Source organism: Peromyscus californicus, unplaced genomic scaffold (genome assembly GCF_007827085.1).
Source record: "Peromyscus californicus insignis strain IS unplaced genomic scaffold, ASM782708v3 Scaffold_9__1_contigs__length_137607984, whole genome shotgun sequence".
NCBI classification, from domain to species: Eukaryota; Metazoa; Chordata; class Mammalia; order Rodentia; family Cricetidae; genus Peromyscus; species Peromyscus californicus.
The window spans coordinates 53,852,683-53,871,556 of NW_026294617.1; the positions used below are offsets into that span (position 1 = coordinate 53,852,683).

The 18,874-nt window shown below is 34.1% G+C and overlaps 1 long non-coding RNA gene across 2 annotated transcripts in view; it reads left to right on the top strand.

Annotated features, from left to right (window-relative positions):
- The first annotated feature begins 13,241 nt into the window (after nucleotides 1-13,241).
- LOC128105778 (uncharacterized) overlaps nucleotides 13,242-18,874 on the top strand; it is a 159,215-nt gene continuing 153,582 nt past the window's right edge. For both annotated transcript variants that reach the window (XR_008216491.1, XR_008216492.1), the window contains exon 1: nucleotides 13,242-13,494. This is a non-coding gene — a long non-coding RNA (uncharacterized LOC128105778). The remainder of the gene's footprint in view (nucleotides 13,495-18,874) is intronic.

Genomic DNA, 18,874 nt, shown 5'->3' on the forward strand with positions numbered 1-18,874 from the left:
AATTGCTATTGGATGCATCTGTGTATATGAAAATGAGTGTATATTCCCAAATATAACATTTCATTCTATATAAAGTTATATCCATGTGTGTTGTCAAGGCTGACTCTGACTCTGGGCAACTAATTGGTGTGCTCTTCCCTGGGGAAGACTCGTTTTCCCACCAGGGGCTTTCCTCAGTTGCCTTCAGTTCTTTTGTGTAGGGTTGAAGCTTGTGGGGACTTTCTTGTGCAGTTTTGAATGTCCACTGGTGTTGTCCTCTTTCAGCTCATGTTTGGGAAGGCATGTTGGTGAAATTTTATGGGCAAACCTTCTGATATTAACAGAATAATTCCCAGAGCATATTCCATGATCCTCTGGCTCTTACAATCTTTCTTCACCCCCTGCCACAGTGTTCTTGAGTCTAGATGTGGGAATGTTTTATAATTGTATCCCTTGGGACTGGGCTCCACAAACATGCATTTTGATTGGTTGTAGTTTCCTGTACTGTTAGTTTAGCTAGTTAAAGTAGATATGAATATACTGAATCGTTAGGAGCTAATTATAACACAAAGTTTACTTTGTGCTTGAAACTAATGTCCAGGAAAACTAATGGCAGATTTTTTGACAGGGTATTTTGAAATGGAGTCTTCTGGAGTCACTGCAGGAGAAAGGAGAAGCTGTGAAGTCCCTAGTGGTTAATATCTGTAGTCAGAGGGTAATGTACATAGTCCCTACATTCAAGTCATCAGTCAGATTTAGCTATTTGGCCTTCAGTCAGTCACTACAGGGAGAAGAGGAAGAATATTGTGAAGTATGTAGGTCTACACAAACAAACAAACAGCTATGAATCAAAGGCTAGGGATAAAGATCAGGAGTGCAGCAATTGCATGGTGTGTGGGGGGCACTGCTTTTCATCCCCAGAACCTGTTAGCTGTCTGTCACTCTCTTTGTTTCTGTCTCTAACACTTTAACATGCACTAAGAGATACAGGCACACAGACAGACAGACAGACAGACACACACACACACACACACACATGCTTACACAGAAAACTATATTACTCAGCTCTTCCCCAGCTCCATATATTCCTAACTTTGGGACAGAAGGCAGTAAGATCATTTTTTATTATTGTGATATTATCCTTAAAATGAATAATTATTTATTTTTTCTTTCTTTTGACGTTACTCACAATGGACAATTTTGGTAAAAATTACATTGAAAATTAAGATTAGTTTGAACCCTGGTTAGGAAAAAGAAAGCCTCATTTTAACTGACTAAAGAGATAAAGGAGGAAAGGGGGCTTGTTTACTTATCCTGTGTGTGTGTGTGTGTGTGTGTGTGTGTGTGTGTGTGTGTGTGTGTATTTGTACAGTTTTGTTTTTATTTTAACTTTACCTTGTTACATGTGGTTAAACCTGAAGACACCAAACACTCTTAAGTGTTCTATACATACATGCCCAAATGAATGCATGTACATGAATTGTAAGCACCTATATTTTGAATACATGCATGTTTTAAAAACAATGATAACATAGAATGAATGATATAAATAAAATGTAAAAGCTACTAACATTTTTCTTGGCCTTAAGACTTTCATAGTCATCACCTCCTGTCTTCAGGATTCAATCTGTACCATCATGGCTCTGGAGAACATAAAAATAAACTGTAGAATATCTTTTTTTTTAATTTCTTTCTCTAAACATTTCAAAATATCTTCATATAATATATCTCTTTGTACATACACACACTGTTTTGAGTCACTTCTACTTAATGTGAGGCTTTGTATCTCAAAGAATTCAAGTGCTTTCATAATTTCAGAGAACATGCTCACGATTTTTCTTTTCCTGCACATTTCCATTCTTTTTTCTTTGTTGTCATTTGTTGGCTTTAATATGAGTCATCTTTATTGTTGATTTTTTCCAGTAATTCTGAAATATACAATAATACTTGTATGCCCCTTTAAATTTGTAGATACATAAGCAGCTTGTATCTAAGTAATTGATTCATTTTCTTTGTAGTTTAGGGAAAGTGCTAGGTAAACAAAACATATAACTAAACAATTTATCCTTACAATATTTTCTCAGAGCATGAAAAACCTGACAGAAGTAATTTTCTTTAGGAGGGAGTTGCATAGTGGAAGTGACCTTAGTCCATCATCACATCTAATTAATAATTTGACTTGATGTGTAATTCTAGATAGATGTTAATTGTCCTCACAATGTTGAAGGATTTGATTTGTTGTTATTGTTGTTGCTGTTATCTTCCAGTCTTGTTCTTGACAAGTCTGTCATAATTCTGTCTAAAGAGTATTTCATATTACTTCCCTAGAAGATTCTGTAGTTGTTTATTTAGTGGCCTTTTTCAGGATAATAAATAACCATTTTGTCTCTTTTTATTTATTTTGATGAGAAATGAATGATCCTTTAAAACTCAGAAGCTATGTCTCTCAGTTCTCAGGGCAGTTAACTATAATTTCAGACTGCTTCTTCTTGTTTAATGTCTGTCTTGGGAACTCCCATCATTTGTGGTTGAAACTTTGTAAACAGTTCTTTAATAATTTGATCCTTTTGGATATCCTGTTTTTTTCATCCTACTTTTCAAAAACAAAGGCTTCAACTTTGTTTCTTCTTTTCATTTTTTCTTTAATGTTAATTTCTCATAGCTCTGTGTTGCCTATTTGTTTTATGATATGATGGTGTTTTCATACACATTTATAATTTTGTATGATTTATAGAAAAAAGTAGGTTTGTTTTTACAGTTACTTTTTTCTTATTTGAAAATGTCATACAGGTATAAAAAATATCTTGGTCATATCCACCCCTGAGTCCTTCCTTGCCACTCTCCTGCCCCCAGCATATCTCCCATCTCCTCCCAACTGCATATCTTTAAGCACACGAAGTCCAATTTGTGCTGCCCATATGCATATGTGTGTTGGGTTGCCACTAAGGTAAGAGGAACCCATCAATAGCTCCTCTAACCCCCAACCCCTTAAAAAAAAGTAACTCTCCCCCCAGCAGCAGACACAAATTGCCATTCACTTCTCAGGAGTGAGACAGCAAGAGCCACTCCCCATCCATGTTGTAATAATTAACTCTTGCTCTAGGTGAGGTCTTATACAGGTTACACTTGCTATGAGTTTCTGTGTGCATCAGCCATCTACGGTCAGCAGTCCTCTAGATCCTGTACCACTTACATACTTTTTGCCTCCATTTTCATGAGATTTCCTGACCTGTGTGAGATAGGAGTAGGATTCAGATATCCCAACTATGCCAGAGCACATACAGTTATTTATTTTTTTCAGTAGTTTGAACATCTCTGCATTAAATATTATCCTCTGCCATAAGATAATTCTCTGACTAACATTGAGCATAGCACAAATCTACAGATATAAACATAAATATCTAGAAAGCATTTTGAAAACATGATCATTAAAAAAAATATTAAGCTCTCCCTTAGGGCCTATGGCTTTCTTAGTCATGTGTTTTGACTATGTATGCAGTTTTATTTAGATATGAATTCCCTCCTGGGGAATCACATCTCAAATCCAATCAAGATAGTATTTAGTTACTCCCATAACTATCCATGCCACAATTGCATCAGCAGTCACATTTTGCCTGGCAGGGCACTGGGCTCAGTTTTGGTTAAGACCATTTATGTCTTTTCTCTCCTAACATCCTGAATTGTACTTTTGATCACTACGAAATCAAGCTAGCAAGAAGAAACTTCCCTGGTCAGTTCAAGATTGATTTCTCTATATGAGAAATTGAAGTGTGTGTGTGTGGGGGGGGCATTTTTTATAGTGGGCAACAAAGAGCAATAACAATAGGCTGCCTTGTTTCAAGGTGCCACTGGGCCCTCCCTAACAAATAGCTCATAGGAAGGTAACCTGTGCATGGCACTGAGGTTTTTATTGAATAATCTATGTATTCTAGGATAAAAGTCATGAAAAGGCTAAGGATAGAAGGAGCATGCCTCAACATAATGAAGGCATATATTCCAATATAATGCAAATTTAGAACAATTCAATGAGTTCCTACTGAGATCCAGAAGAAGGCTGGGTGTCCATTCTCTCCATTCCAATTCTTCAGAGTCCTTGAATTCTCAACTATAGCAAAACATCAAAAGAATGTAATATAAATAGGAAATAAATAAACCAAACAAGTTCCTTACTTGTAAATTATTTGATCGACTGCAAAGTCTGATAAGCAGATTCAGCAGAGTAGAATAACACAAAAATCATTAGTACCCATATATACCAATGCCATCAATAATGAAAAAGAAACCAGGGAAAGGATCCCTTCAGTTTCAGTTAGCCACAAAACAAACAGACAAGAAAAACCTGGTCATAAACTTAACCAAGAGACAAGCAAACAAACAACAACAACAACAACAAAAAAACAACTCTCTATAATGAAAATCTTAAGACAGTAAAGAGAGAAAGTAACGAGAGGAAGTAAAGAGAACACCAAAAGATGGAAAGGTCGCCCATACTCATGGATTGGAAGGATTAATATGAAAATGGCAATATTACCAAAAGCACTCTACAGACGTAGTGTAATCCCAATCAAATCCTGTTTTCCTCAACTCATAGACTCTTCTTTCTTCAAGTAGTGATTAAGTATTGTCTTTGAGGATTTGGCTGTTGTTTCTTTCACGCTGAAGGCTCGGTGTTTGTATGTTCATAGTAAATATTGGAAATGGAAACTCATTAGAGAAAAGTGTCTGAATGGAAGTCTTGGTAAGTATGAATTTCATGCTAGGACATGCTGTTGGTAGAATTTCATTAGGAAATGTCTGCATTTGGTTTGCATTCCAGGGGTGGCAGCAGTCTTTAAAGAAGATACTTCCAGTTTTAAATCTGGAAATCATGAGTCCAAGAGGAAGGAACCAAGGTAGAAAGTACAGATCAGATCTTAATGTCAGCTATGCCAATAGATAATACTTCATTGTAATTTTTTCCAAACATATGCCCATGCTTTTGCTGTGTGTAGTATCTCTATTTTATTCTGTGCAGATTATAATACCCAAACTCTGGTAGAATGCAGGAAGATATACTTCTTGTGCACAAAAGGGAAGGTCATCGTAAGCTTCTGCACTATACCAGTTAAGCTCACTTGACCCTTGGTTCTGAGAACTACCAGCAGCTGGATATTAAAAAACCCTTGATTCTGTAGTATATGCAGGCTTGTGACTTTCCTAACACTATAGTGTTAAGAACAAACATTAGGGTAGAGCTTCCTTGGGTATCCTCAACCACAAATCCTGCTTCAGTTTTCTAGCTTCTGAAATTATTTCATGGTTCTCCCTCATGTTCTCTGGATTCTTTTATTGCTTTGTGCCTTAAAAGAAAATGAAACAAGAAAAGAAAGATAGAAACATATTTGCTGTCATTTTAGCAAGACTTTTCTGGTGGAACAAATTTTAATATGTGTCTTTGTTCTGTTTTTCCGTTATGGGAAGACTTCTTTCAAACTTTTAATAGAATTTATTATTCTTGTATATTTTAAATTTTCAGTATTTTATTATCATTGTTATATATAAAATAGGAAAAAATGAAAAATATAATAGATGTTAAAAGATAAGCAAGTAGATTTTCTAGGTAATAGAATTATTATTATTATTATTATTATTATTATTAAAATGTCAAAATCAGAATTGTGTGACCAAAAGTAGCAATGGCCATACTTGCTTTAAACCTTAGGATACCATATTTATAACTTAAATGAAAAATCCTCATAATATTTCAAAATAGAATAATTTTATTATCCATTTTTAATTTTTATTCCATAAATTCATAAAATGTGTTTTGATCAAGTCCACCCCCATTCTTTCCCTCAAGATAAACTCATAGTGGGAAAGAAGTCAACATAAATAATTCCTTATTAAATCTTTGTTTACCAGCATGTAATATTTAATGAAACTCTTGATAAATTAGATTAACTCACAGAATAATTAATGAATAAATGTTTGCTGTCTATTAAACTTTAAATCATAAACCTATATTAAACTCTTTTCTAAATTTCCCACACATTTTTATGAAATTTAGTCCTTGTGCAGGCAAAATAAAAGACTCAGAAGTCCAAGGCCTGAGGTGCGTGTTGTGGTCATTGATCTTCTAGGATCCTAGCCTGCTGTAGCCTCCATTGCCTTCAAAGATCCCATTTTCCCCCATACCGATGGGCGATTCTTGAGAGTTCACTGGTTTGCTTGTCAAAACAACAATTTATTGTGTTTGTTTTTATATTGTAATGTTTTTATAATGTAATTGTTTATTTCTCCTTGTAATGATAAAATATGAATACATTAATATAATCTAGGTGGAGTCAGGAGATCTAGAATCCAATTTTTACCTTACTGTCAACCTAGGTAAAAATACTCAATAGATACACAATGTGTCAAGGAAAGTAGACCAGGCTTGCCTCAAATTCACAGAGATAGAAAAAAATCTCTTTTTTTTTCAAGACAGGGTTTTTCTGTGTCGCTTTGTGCCTTTCCTGGAACTCACAGAGGAAAAATCTTTTTAAACTTTTTGGTCTATAACAAATACTCAGTAAGACTGACTAATACTATTTTGTTTTAATACTAGTAATTGATAATGTTTGTGTTATTCATAGATTTTAAAAGATAATATTATCTGCTGTCCAACACAAGGTATTTTTGATGCTTTACATGAATCTAACATAATTGTCATCAACAGTAATGAACTTAGCTGTGAATGATGAAATACTGGTATACCCTTTACATCTCAGCAGAATATTATCTATCATTTTCAGTTTGTATTGGCAGGCTTATTTAGCTTTATCCAGTCCTTCACTTAGGACTCAGAATAGTGTTTTACCTAAATAACAAGATTTCTTTATTGTGAATTTTACATTTATTTTCTCCTCAACATTCTTTTGAAATAGCCATTTTTGAATGTCTCATAGACATTTATTTACAAATCATTTAAAGTTCAGTCTGATTTTCAAACTTCTCCATCATTTGATCTCACTGAATTTTCATATTTTTTTGTCAGTGTCTTCCCTCTGTAACATCCACAGCAAGAGGCTTAGTCTTGCTTAAGCTTCTAATCCACTCATGATAACATGGCAAAACACCATTACTCAGGGTATCAGATAAGTCAGCTACTGGAAGAAAGAGATCCAACAGCCATGTGACATTCTAATATCAATTTCTCCAAATAATTACCTTCTAGTATTGTGTCTGGAAAACCACTGGTAATTTTTTTTTGAAAAAATAGAAAAATCTTTCATGAATTTGAAAATGTTTTGTTGCAAATTTACATAAATTGAAGGTATAATATTCTTCATATTAAACAAATATTCCCATTTTGAAAAAGGTTGCCCTCTTATGTGTACATTTAAATTAAAGTACCTACCACCCCTTAAAATATAGACAAGCTTGACTATTATTATTACTTTATTCTCTTAACTATATTTTCCTAAATTTATTAATTCCATGGATCTGACATTTATCAAATGTATCACATATTCGTGCATGAAAGAGCATTGGATTTCTATGTTACCTGTCTACATAAAAATTAACATAATATATTTAATCAATTTAATTCATTAAAATTCAGTTTACTATAAACTCACTGTTAAAGATATCAGACTTCATTTTCAATATACTTATTATTAATCACTATTACAGTAATATAAATATATGCTACGATTAAATTTATAACTTTACAATCAAAGTAAAGTTAGAAATTTTTTTGTTATCAAAGGCACTGAAATTAGTTTTTATTTAGATTACCTATACTTGAATCATTGAAATGAGACATTATATTGATTCACTTTTAATTGATTTGTGGATACAAGTTTAAAATTATTGAAATATTAAAAATTATTTCATATAGGTTAGTTGACAGAAATCAAAGATATTTTACTATTGTAATATTTGAAAACTTTTTGTATGTATCAGTTCTCTGGGGTTATATGATAAAAGTCAGTTTGTGATATATCATCAAAGTATATATCTGTTTATCACTATGAAAATCATTTTTAAATTAATTAATTTGAAATCTATTAAATACTTAAAAATAAAAATTCAGATCTTTAAATATTTAGAAGTAGTGAAATATATTTTAATGTTATTATTGTGTAATATATACTTTTAGGTAAATAACACAAAATGTATAAAAGATGAGAATTTCATATTGAGCACAAGTATGTTTAAAACAGGCCTTATTTTAACACTAGCTTTGAATATAATTTTGATTCTTTAATAGTCAGATTTGATTAATTGTATCTGTTAAATAATTTTGATACATCCCTAGATGTTTCTTTTTGAAGATGAAGTATCCCTTTCTCTTCAAAGTATTTGATGTTTAGAAATATTGGCCAAACATTGGGGCTATGCATTGTTTTTATGGCATTTGCCTTAAAAGTAGCATTTGTGAGAATACTGCTGCTTCCTCTCACATGATTTGTTGAAATATTAATTTCTATTTAAAGTCACAGGAAGTCTTGGAAAATAACATTCAAGTGCTTTGGATTTGCAGGCACCATGCATTCAACCTATCTAGACTCTCAGAGCATGCTAGTTTTATTTTATTCCATCAGTATCTATCTGCCCTACGTCCATCTGAAAGATGATGCTGCAGACATTAAACCATCTTAAATTGCTCCTGTTTACACATCCTATTTCTGCAGACTTCCCTATTCTGAAATCTACTTATTATTAATGTGCTTTTACTTATTATTTTTTATATTGATAATAGTCATTCCTAATAACTCTTCTAAAGCCCCTATTATCAACATTATGCTTATTTCTAATACCTGATTAAAATTTAACATACTCCACTTACTTTATTTGCTTATTTCCTTCTATATTTCCTTCTAATCATTTTCTTTTCCTCAAGTTCTTCCTGATAATTCATTTCTTCTTCTCAAATAACATAAAGCACACACAATATATGAACAGCAAGAAATACCTGTTCTTTCATTGTTCCTGGTCTCACAAATGATAAAGGAGCAGAAATTATACATTAAATGAGAAAATGTAACTTATTGCTTGTTTGAGGAAATGATGTCAATGACTAAATCTTTTTTTTCTGGTAGTATATAAATATCATAGAAAAGTTATAGTGAAGCCAAGCAGTGGTGGTTCATGCCTTTAATCCCAGCACTCGGGAGGCAGAGCCAGGGGGATCTCTGTGAGTTCGAGGCCAGCCTGGTCTACAGAGTGAGATCCAGGACAGGCACCAAAACTACAAAGAGAAACCCTGTCTCAAAAAAACCAAAAAAAAAGAAAGTTATAGTGAACAACCACTGTTTATTTAGAGAACAATAATAATTACAAATGGAAATCTCTTTAAGTTGCAAAGAAGATGGCTTGTGGGTAGGTTGTTTCTACAAATTATTTGTTACAGTATAATGAACTTATCTACTGTGATAAGTATACTGACGTTCATGACAGTCACATTTTCACAGACTCAGCAACTTAGTTTCTAGATTCAGGTATCTGGTTTATTTGGGGAGACTAGACTATGTCAGAGCCATAAACAAGTTCAGAGCATGCAAAACTCCAAAAACAAAAGACACTTTGGCGTGATGATTATATTGAGCTACGGGCTATAAAATAAGCAATCACAGGTAAAACAATCAGCTGCACCCCTTATTTGTCCAAGGGAATCCAGTTGTCTTAAATTCCTTCGTAGGATATTGCAACAATCAGTATTTCTGATTCCTACCAGAATAAACTATCCTGGAAATTAACCCCACTCTCAAATTTTGCCAAGGAACATAATGTTTCTTACCTAGCTGCTTATCTGCTCTGAAAAAGAGACAGTCTTCTTTCCTAAGATTCCTGAATTTCTTAAAATTTCCATTTTAAGGGACCTACATTATCTCCCTTTTCACCTATAGAGGAAATACATGTTTCCAACCATAACTGCGGTTTTGAGTATTCAAATATTTTCCTCATATGTCTCATACAGAAGATATTTAAATCAATATTGAAAATTTTGCAAACATTTTCTCCTGTTAATCTGCTAATTATCAGATTATTCCAGAGAACTAGCTATGAATGTGCAAATAAAGGAACAGTTTATTCCAACAACTATTGACTATGAAGCAGATTTTGCCATTAATGCTGGAATAATTCTTAGAGTCATATTGTCATTAGTTCAATTTGCTCTCATATATTCACACTTGAAATAGTAATATGTTAATGACTGAAAGCATGATTTCTTTATGTCATCATTTCGAATTTTCTATAATGAAACAAGTTTTATGTTGCAGAAAAATGTTCCACTAATGAAAGCTTATCCACATACATGTCACATTTACTTATCAATGGCTTCTCTGGTTTAAATTTTAAGCACGGACTTCTTTTTTTGAAGAAGAAATTCAAGCTTATGCCATAAATATGTAGAATAGGTGAACCATAATGGATTAGTAATGATTCATTAGTGAATAAGGTGAAGGAAAAATTGCTGCATGTCAATGAATGGTTTTGCAGAACATGCAACATCTGTCAAGAACCTAATGTCAATGGCAATCTGGGTGAAGAGCCCTAATTTTAAGTTTAGAAGTACGAAAATAATGCAGGTCCTATAGAAGAGACTGAAGTTTAATGCTTAAATCCCTAATTTTCATTAAAATTATTTTTAGGTCATAGAAAGAGAAACAAACAGAGAAGAGAATTATCTAGCATCATAATTATCCTCAGAATTTTCTGCACAGTAGGCTGGACTCATTTTCTAAAACAACTGCTAGCAAGATACCTTAATTCTTAGAAACTCTCCTTTTATAGAAAGGTTATTTATGGACTTTGCATTTCTCACAGGGACATACATATCTGATTGCAAAAGGCTAGTACTACGTGTTATATAACATTTTCCTGAGGAGATATGGACCAACGTTTCTTCGTCCAAGATAGAAGACTCATAAAGAAAATTGCATCCAAGTGTACCTCAGTGAATCAATGACTTCATATGGGTTTATTGGCAGTAGGGTAGGTGAGAAATGCTTATGGTAGAATAAGTGAGTTAGTTATAGGCAACTGCATCACCTAAAAGCCTACTCCAGCATGGGTGATGAGACATGGAAGCTATATTTTGTGAGCTTACCTGGAGGCAACTGAGCTAGATGGAATTCTCCTTTTCCTAGAATTTATGACTGCCTGTGTAGCCTTGGGGAAGATATTTATGAATCTGCAAGTTTTAGGGGTTTCTTGAGATCTATAAGTTTTATTTATTTCATGAGTCCTTTTGTTTTAAATTTATTTATACTACATGTGTATGAATGTTTTCCCTGAATGCATGTATGTACACCATATGTGTGTCTGATACCTGCAGAGGTCAGAAGAGGAATTCAGATCCCTTGAAACTAATAAAGAATGGTTGGGAGCTGAAAACTGAACCAAGGTCTTCCATAAGAATAACAAGTTCTCTAAGCCACTGAGCCATCTCTCCAGTCTGACTTCCTGAGCATTCAGGAATTTTATTGTAAGGAAGTGTTTCAATTGAGAGGAACTAGCAATAAAACATTCTTCTTGAGAAGACCTGTCATAAGCACACTTGTTAACAGAAAAAAAAAAATGTTGTTAAGATTGCTTTTACCACTATAAGAAATGTATTATTTAGTTGAGAAGGAAAACATCTTTGGGTCAGGAGAAGGAATCTAGATGATTCCCGGTCCAGAGAGAAAGTATGTATTCTGCATAGTAGTATGATCTAGGAAAAAACTCAAGGTAGGTGATAGCAAGAATCTTAAAGACAGAAGTATTAAGAACCAAGAAAAGCCAGTATTCACTTTCCACTAAGTGTTACGATACCGGCTTACCATGGCTGACTGAACCTCAACGCTAATTGAATGAATGATGTCTTCACCAAGACTACCAGAGTTTGCCTACCAGAATTTTTTCTAGCATTTGTGTTGTCACACACCACTATCATTAGTTAGCTTCAATAATAATGAGGCCCTAATTTATATATATATATATATATATATATATATATATATATATATATATATATTCTATTCCATGCATAGGTTAAACATAAGCCTCAAAGTACATAATTTAACTCATAAAATTAGTATACAATAAAGCATATATAAGGCATATGGTATTTTTTTCTCTATACCTAGTGTTGTTCATGGGCTCAATGTCTACTCAAATTCCTAAAAAAAAAAGGATTATTATTTAAGTTTGAATGAGAGAAAGGAGAACTTACTCAAAACCTAAGCTTGTAACTATTTCTCACTTATAATTTTAAAACTAAAATTTTACACATTTTGCACAATAAAATGTGTCATATAAACTTTATTTTAAAAGGCTTAGTTATCCAGTTTTAAGACACCTAAGACTGTAGATAAAGTTGTAGTGAATGAAGGACAAGCTCTAATAAAATGAGGAAATGGTACATGGTTGTGGCAACAGAGACTGCTTACCTGTGGGTCTGGTTCTCAGGCCTTCCCTGCATATGAGACTTTGGTCATGTAATTTCTATGAGCCTCAGTTCTTCAGAGTTCAGATACTTTACTTCATTCAGCTTCTGTGGAAGCATAAGTGGTAATGTGTATTTGTATTCGACCTTTAGCAAGAAGATTGACAAAATATTACTACTAAATAGGTGTTAGTTTTTACTGTAGCTGTTTTCCAGAAGAAAAAGAAAAGTGAAAAATCTAATCTTCCTCCATTTAAAGGGTGTTGAAGATCGTTTCAGTGAATGGGTATCTGGCAAATGTTTACTGAACAAGTGAGCTGTGACGACAGCATGATATTAATTTGAAAGACACACCACTAACTTCCCTCTGGGTTTTAGTTAGATTTTACACTTCTATTACATACACATTAGAGCAGAGATTACATTGTTTTTTTTTTATTATTTTCTCTAAACATGTGTATTCTGCAAGCTCTCTACATAGAAACCTGGTTGATGAAAGGTCTCACAACTTCAGAAGATTGTAAACAATAAAATATGTGTGATAAGTCCTAAAATTTACTCTAATTTATATAGGTGCATTTTTAAAGCATAATATAGCATAGAATGATGCTATAGAACAATAAAATAGACTCAAATTAAATTATAGCATAAGGTAATATTTAGCACCTGTTAGATGATATGAAGTTAGAAGAGCTTGTGTTATTACAAAATGTAAGACATGACCTCACCACTTCAGAGCATCAGACTAAGTAGCCAGATGAGACTATCTCGTTATTTATTAATTATTTGTTTTTTTACATATGCATTGAATTTGTTACTCTTACAAGAATTTGCCATGCACGCTACTAGGCACTAAGGTTGAAACAATAAAATAATGCTTTGGAGATGACTGACACAAAAATACTAATGAAAATAAAATGTGATTGAAGCAGTTGCGTCTTGGACTCTTATATGGGTCCTATATACTTAAAAGTTCCCTCAGATATCCCATGATGTCAGAATGTAATTCAGTGTGTCTATTTCTGGTGTTTTTTCCTCCATGTCTCTGACATTGCAATGTTACATCTGGGAGGGAGGAACAGACCTAAAAAGATCTTTCTGGCATCTCTGACCAAACTGTAAGTATTGCTTTCCTTTTACAAATTGTATTTCTCAGTTTCTTTAGAATTACAAGAAAACTAAGGCTGTCAGTGCAGGCTTGTGGACCTAAGAACTGAGTAACATAATGAATATGAGAGCAAGAAGGAGTAGAATGTAAGAGGCTATTAGGAGAAACTGAAAATGATGGGTAATGTATCTGGAAACTTTGCTGATGGGAAAGAAAAGAATCTCAGAGATGTTTCTGAGACCTAAAGTATGCATTGGTTGAAGCAACATTCTAACTTTGGGACATCCGGAATTGGAGCTCTTCAAAGAACAAATTTCATAGTATGAAGTTTATATAAGCCCGAGGAAAGGCAGAGGAACACCCGCTTCTTTGAACTCCTTGTCTTTGTTTGAACTTACCATTGTGAATCTGAGGCAAACTGTGCATGTCTGTTGCTTTTTGCCAGGAATAGTGGCATCTTGGAGGGGATGTTTCAGAACTTCAGTGGATGAATCACAGTATATTGGTAGTTTTAAATCCTATTTGAACAATCCTACTATTTATTTCATACAAGGGAATCCTAACATCTATGCTCTAAAACTTTGTTCTAGTGATCCAATTGATGGTGTTTTATACCGTGTATGTTTAGTAAGACATTTCCCACACAACTTGAGCTTTCTCTGTAGTTACATATGCTACCTGTTGTGCTTAACGTTAAAAAAGTATTCAGAGATTTTAGATGGCACTATTTTGTTCATGAAGAGCCTCTATTTCCTACCTAATTCAAATACTTAGAATTCAACTGTACATAACATAGACTATTTACAAAGTATTTTATAATTTCAGCAATGAAAGTACTGATTATATTTCTGTCTAACTAGAGACAAAACTTAATTTTTTAAAAAAAAAAATCTAATAATATGTGTTGATGGCTGCCTTTATGAAACCAATGTCTACCTTTCCTGACTTCAGGCTGCATTTTTCTCTAATCTTTTCCATTCTGTCTCATTCCTTTGTGTACGTTTCTACTTCCTGGTATAGTTAATGGTTTCTTAAACTGTCAGTCATATTCATTTTATTTTGACCATTGTGTCATATGCCACTGTAATAATGGATTTAATAAATCTATAAAGAGGAATAATTTGGCTTTATTTGGGTTTTATTTGGGTTAATAGTTTTAAATTTTCAGTTCATTTTCATTTGAGTTTGTTATTTTTACTTTGTGGTAGAATATGATAGGGGAAATGTGATTTGGAACAAAAGCATTTACTCCATGTCTGGGGACCAAAGAAGAAAGACAAGATAAGCTTGAGTTCCTAATGTCCCTTTCTGGGGATGTCTCCAGTGATTTGAAGACCTCCTCTTGTGTGGCATCTCTTAATCTTTGCACAGTCTCCTGATGACATTGAACCAGAACCAAATCGTTAGGAGTTGAGACAATTATACTGAGACAGTAATCTTAATAGTTGGTTTATTAAATTTAAGGATCCTGGGATTCTATTGTATCTGTTTTACCTATCTGGGCTTCTGTCCAATCTTCAGGAAAATGTGGAAATTTGATTAAATAAATAATTAAATATGCTTGGTATCTAAGTGCACTTCATGAGTTTATGGTTCAATTGGAACAACTAGAGGCTTCAGAAATGACTCTTTGTTGATATCACAATATCTTATGAGACGAAACAAAAATAAATATAATTTGTAGTTATCTTCATCTTTGTTCCTGGCTGGCAATTGTGCATGTGTTGTGCATGTGTGTGTGCAGCATGTGTGACATTTTAAGCAGCAGGAAAAAGCAAAGGGGAGTGATGAAGGTCAAGATGACCTTTTGTGTAATAGCAGAACTTCTTACATGGAAAGAGAGAAGTCAGTACTAATCAGCAACATGTTTTCAAGTTATAGACACCAGAGGAAAGAGAGGGGAACCACGGGTAAATAACAGGTTTGTGCTACTACCTCTTGCTGTTTTTTATTCTGTTCATGACACACATGTAGCCCCACAAATTATTTTCTAAAGCTGCAAATGTTCTCTTTTACAAGAGATCCATCGTCTATGATTCTGACTCCATGTACTGAAATGAATGGAATCAATTGAATACTCTGTAATAATGCTGAATAAAAATTACCTGCTTGAGTCCATAACCTTTTCCAAACAGTATAATAATTGAAATGCTATCCTGCTACATGGAAATTGTGACACTCTAACTTCTCTTCATTCTGTATGAGGCCTCAGAATGTCTCACCAATATGATGAATAAATACATGTAGTACTTTCAGTTTTACTTTCCTTCCCTTAAGCTAGCTAATATATTTATGTTGTTCAGACATATTCTATTGTTCTAGGAGTCATGCACCATGACACTTTCTAGTAATTTAGAAATTATTAATTATGTACCTGTTCTAAGAACATTACATGGAAAGCATACATCCATACTCACAAATATTAAAATCCATACTAAATGTAAAACTACATGCATAGACAGCTCATGTATAGTTGAGTGTATGTATGGAAATTGGTGCAAATTTAAATAGTGTCACATGTTTTATACAGTGTCCTACTCTGTCTCACGCTGTTATAAAGGACTATCACAGCCTATGTCATTTATACAAAACAAAGGTTTGTTCGTCTTTCATTCTATAGGTTGAAAAGTCCAATTCAAGCATTTTACCTCCTGAGGGTCTTCTTTCCACAGAAAGCAGGACGTGATGAAAGTAGACACATGACAGGGAAAAAAGGGGTGAACTTCCGGTCTCCAGTACTTTTATGATAAACAGTGATCCACTGAAGAAGATAGAGTGCTCCTGACATAACACGGTCTGCCAGTTACTGTATACAAACACTGTTGCTGAGGATTACATTTTCAAACGGTGTTAGCTGGGGACATGTTCAAACCCTGTGTAGCGTTCAGCTATTCATGTTATTTGTAGGGCTCACAATATGTCTGCTGGCCACCATCATTTTCACATGATGTATCTGAAGTGCCAAGAAGTGGAGAGAATCAGCCAAGGTGTACAGAGGAATAATTCGGGCACCAATTTGACTGAGAGCTATTTATTTCATGATGTGGATTGTTTTATGGGGTAATGGATGTATTTTCCTCATCTATGTACTTTATATCTACATCATAATTGAATGCGAACTAAGAAAGAAATAAGGTTCATCAAGCCGGGTTTTAGCTGGATAATACCTAATTGGTGGAGGCAATAATAGATGGAGAGTAGAGAATGATAGAACCAAATAGTTCCTGCCAAAACTTGAAATTGAAAATTGAAGGCTAGTCATTTCATTTCTTACTCCAAATCTTATTGTTTTCTTATATATAATTTAACCAGCTCTTGACTACAACTTAAACGTGTGAAAAGTAGAAAGGAATAACCCAATGCCAGAGTGCATTACATATCAAACTGAAAAATACCATTAAGGGAAAGGGAAACTACTGTCTTCAGTCTTGCTTTACTTTCCATAGACAGTAGATAGCATGAGTGTAAGATGGTGAAAGGGTCATAGTACTTCAATCAAGATAATAAAATTATGTAAGTTGATATGGTACTATGTCCATGGTCTGCTGTTCACAAGTTGTTTTTCCTAGATCATTTTGTTAGTGAGATGTATTGATTGAGCCAGTAGCTTCTCTGAGAACTACTGGATCTTCCTCTGGCTTCTATGCCTCCTGAGCCAAATGTATATTTAGTTCAATGACCAGAGTTTCAGTTTTTCTTTGATCATGTGAATCTCTGATGTCAGTACTTTTGGATAGCAAGAACTGATGAACATCTCAGTCCATCCCTACCTATTCCAGCTAGTGTTTGTCCTCTCCACATCACATGTCTTTACTTTCTTTTTTTTTTTTTTTTTTTGTTTTTGTTTTTTGTTTTTCGAGACAGGGTTTCTCTGTGTAGCTTTGCGCCTGTCCTGGAACTCACTTGGTAGCCCAGGCTGGCCTCGAACTCACAGAGATCCACCTGGCTCTGCCTCCCGAGTGCTGGGATTAAAGGCGTGCGCCACCACCGCCCGGCACATGTCTTTACTTTCTATCTTGCTATTAACTTGTCTTCAGCCTTCAGGAGGAGTAATAACAGCGAGTAATAACAGCATTCTTAGAGGAACTGATTATTCAGTTCTGTACTTGTGCAACAATAAATCCCACTACAGAATTCTTATGATGCTCATTGGGAAATCTAGTATTGCTTCCTGCAGGCTTCAACTTAAATATCCTTTCCAAAGTGCTTCTGAGGAATATTTTCTATAGTGTGCTTCTCTTTGTTTCTTAAGTTAAACTCTGTCTCAAAATTTTGGTTTATTTTATGGAAAACTGTATTATATTTCATCTTTATATTAATCTGTTTTCTTTTTGTAAATACCTATCTCCCTTATTAAATACACATTCAATAAGAAAAATGTTTTTTGTACATTCTCTTGTATACTTTGCATGCAATGAATAGCACAATTCCTGACACACAGTGAATATCCAATAAAGAGTTTTGTATCCATAAATAAAATATGGGCACCATTTTAGAAAGCTACTGTTTAGAGCCATATTATTGACTTTTCCCATTGCTATGGCCAAATACCTGACAAGAAGTAACCTAAGGGATGAAGAGTTCATTTTGGCTCACCGTTAGGGAAGGCATGGAGGCAGGAGCTGCACACAGGGGCTGTGCAATGTTTCTCTCACCCAGTTAGATCAGGAAGCATTAAAAATGAGTGCTTGCACTCATTGGCTCTTTTCCCTTTGTTCAGTCTGGATTCTTAGCCAAAGAGATAGTGCACCCACATTTGTTGTGAGTCCTCCTTCTTCAGCTAAATCTCCCTGGAAAACACCATTTTGGACAACCATGGAAATGCATATCCTAAACAATTTCAAACCCATTCATTTTGCCTATGAAGATTCACTATGGCAATAGCTCCACAAACTACGATTTTCAGACACAACAAGTGAGCATAGAGGGTACTATTAAAGCTGATAAATATGAAATAAGGGAGGTTGAGAAATAGACGAAAAAATAGGAAATATGAGCAATAAAACTTAAGAAGAATACTTTATATAGTGAAGAATCTGAGGAAAAAGAAGAAAGAATCAGAAGATATCAGGATTCATTCTTGACCTGGACAGGAAGCTTCTTCTCAGATGGATAGCTTTTATAGTGCCAAAAAGTGCTGTGTAGTCTACTGAGAGAAAAAAAAGGCATCAACAATCTTACCCAATACCATTTTCTGCTACAATAATGACCTGCTAGGTAAGAGGTACCCACTGGTATATTCCTAAGTAGCTCTACACTAATGTGGTAACTAACAACTGTCTGATTAGCTTTGAAGGAGGGAATTCTATGTCAACTGTGATACTGCAATCCTGGTCAGAAACTGGTGGATCTGGAGTCTACAGGCCCTTGGGTAGCACCTGATATATTAA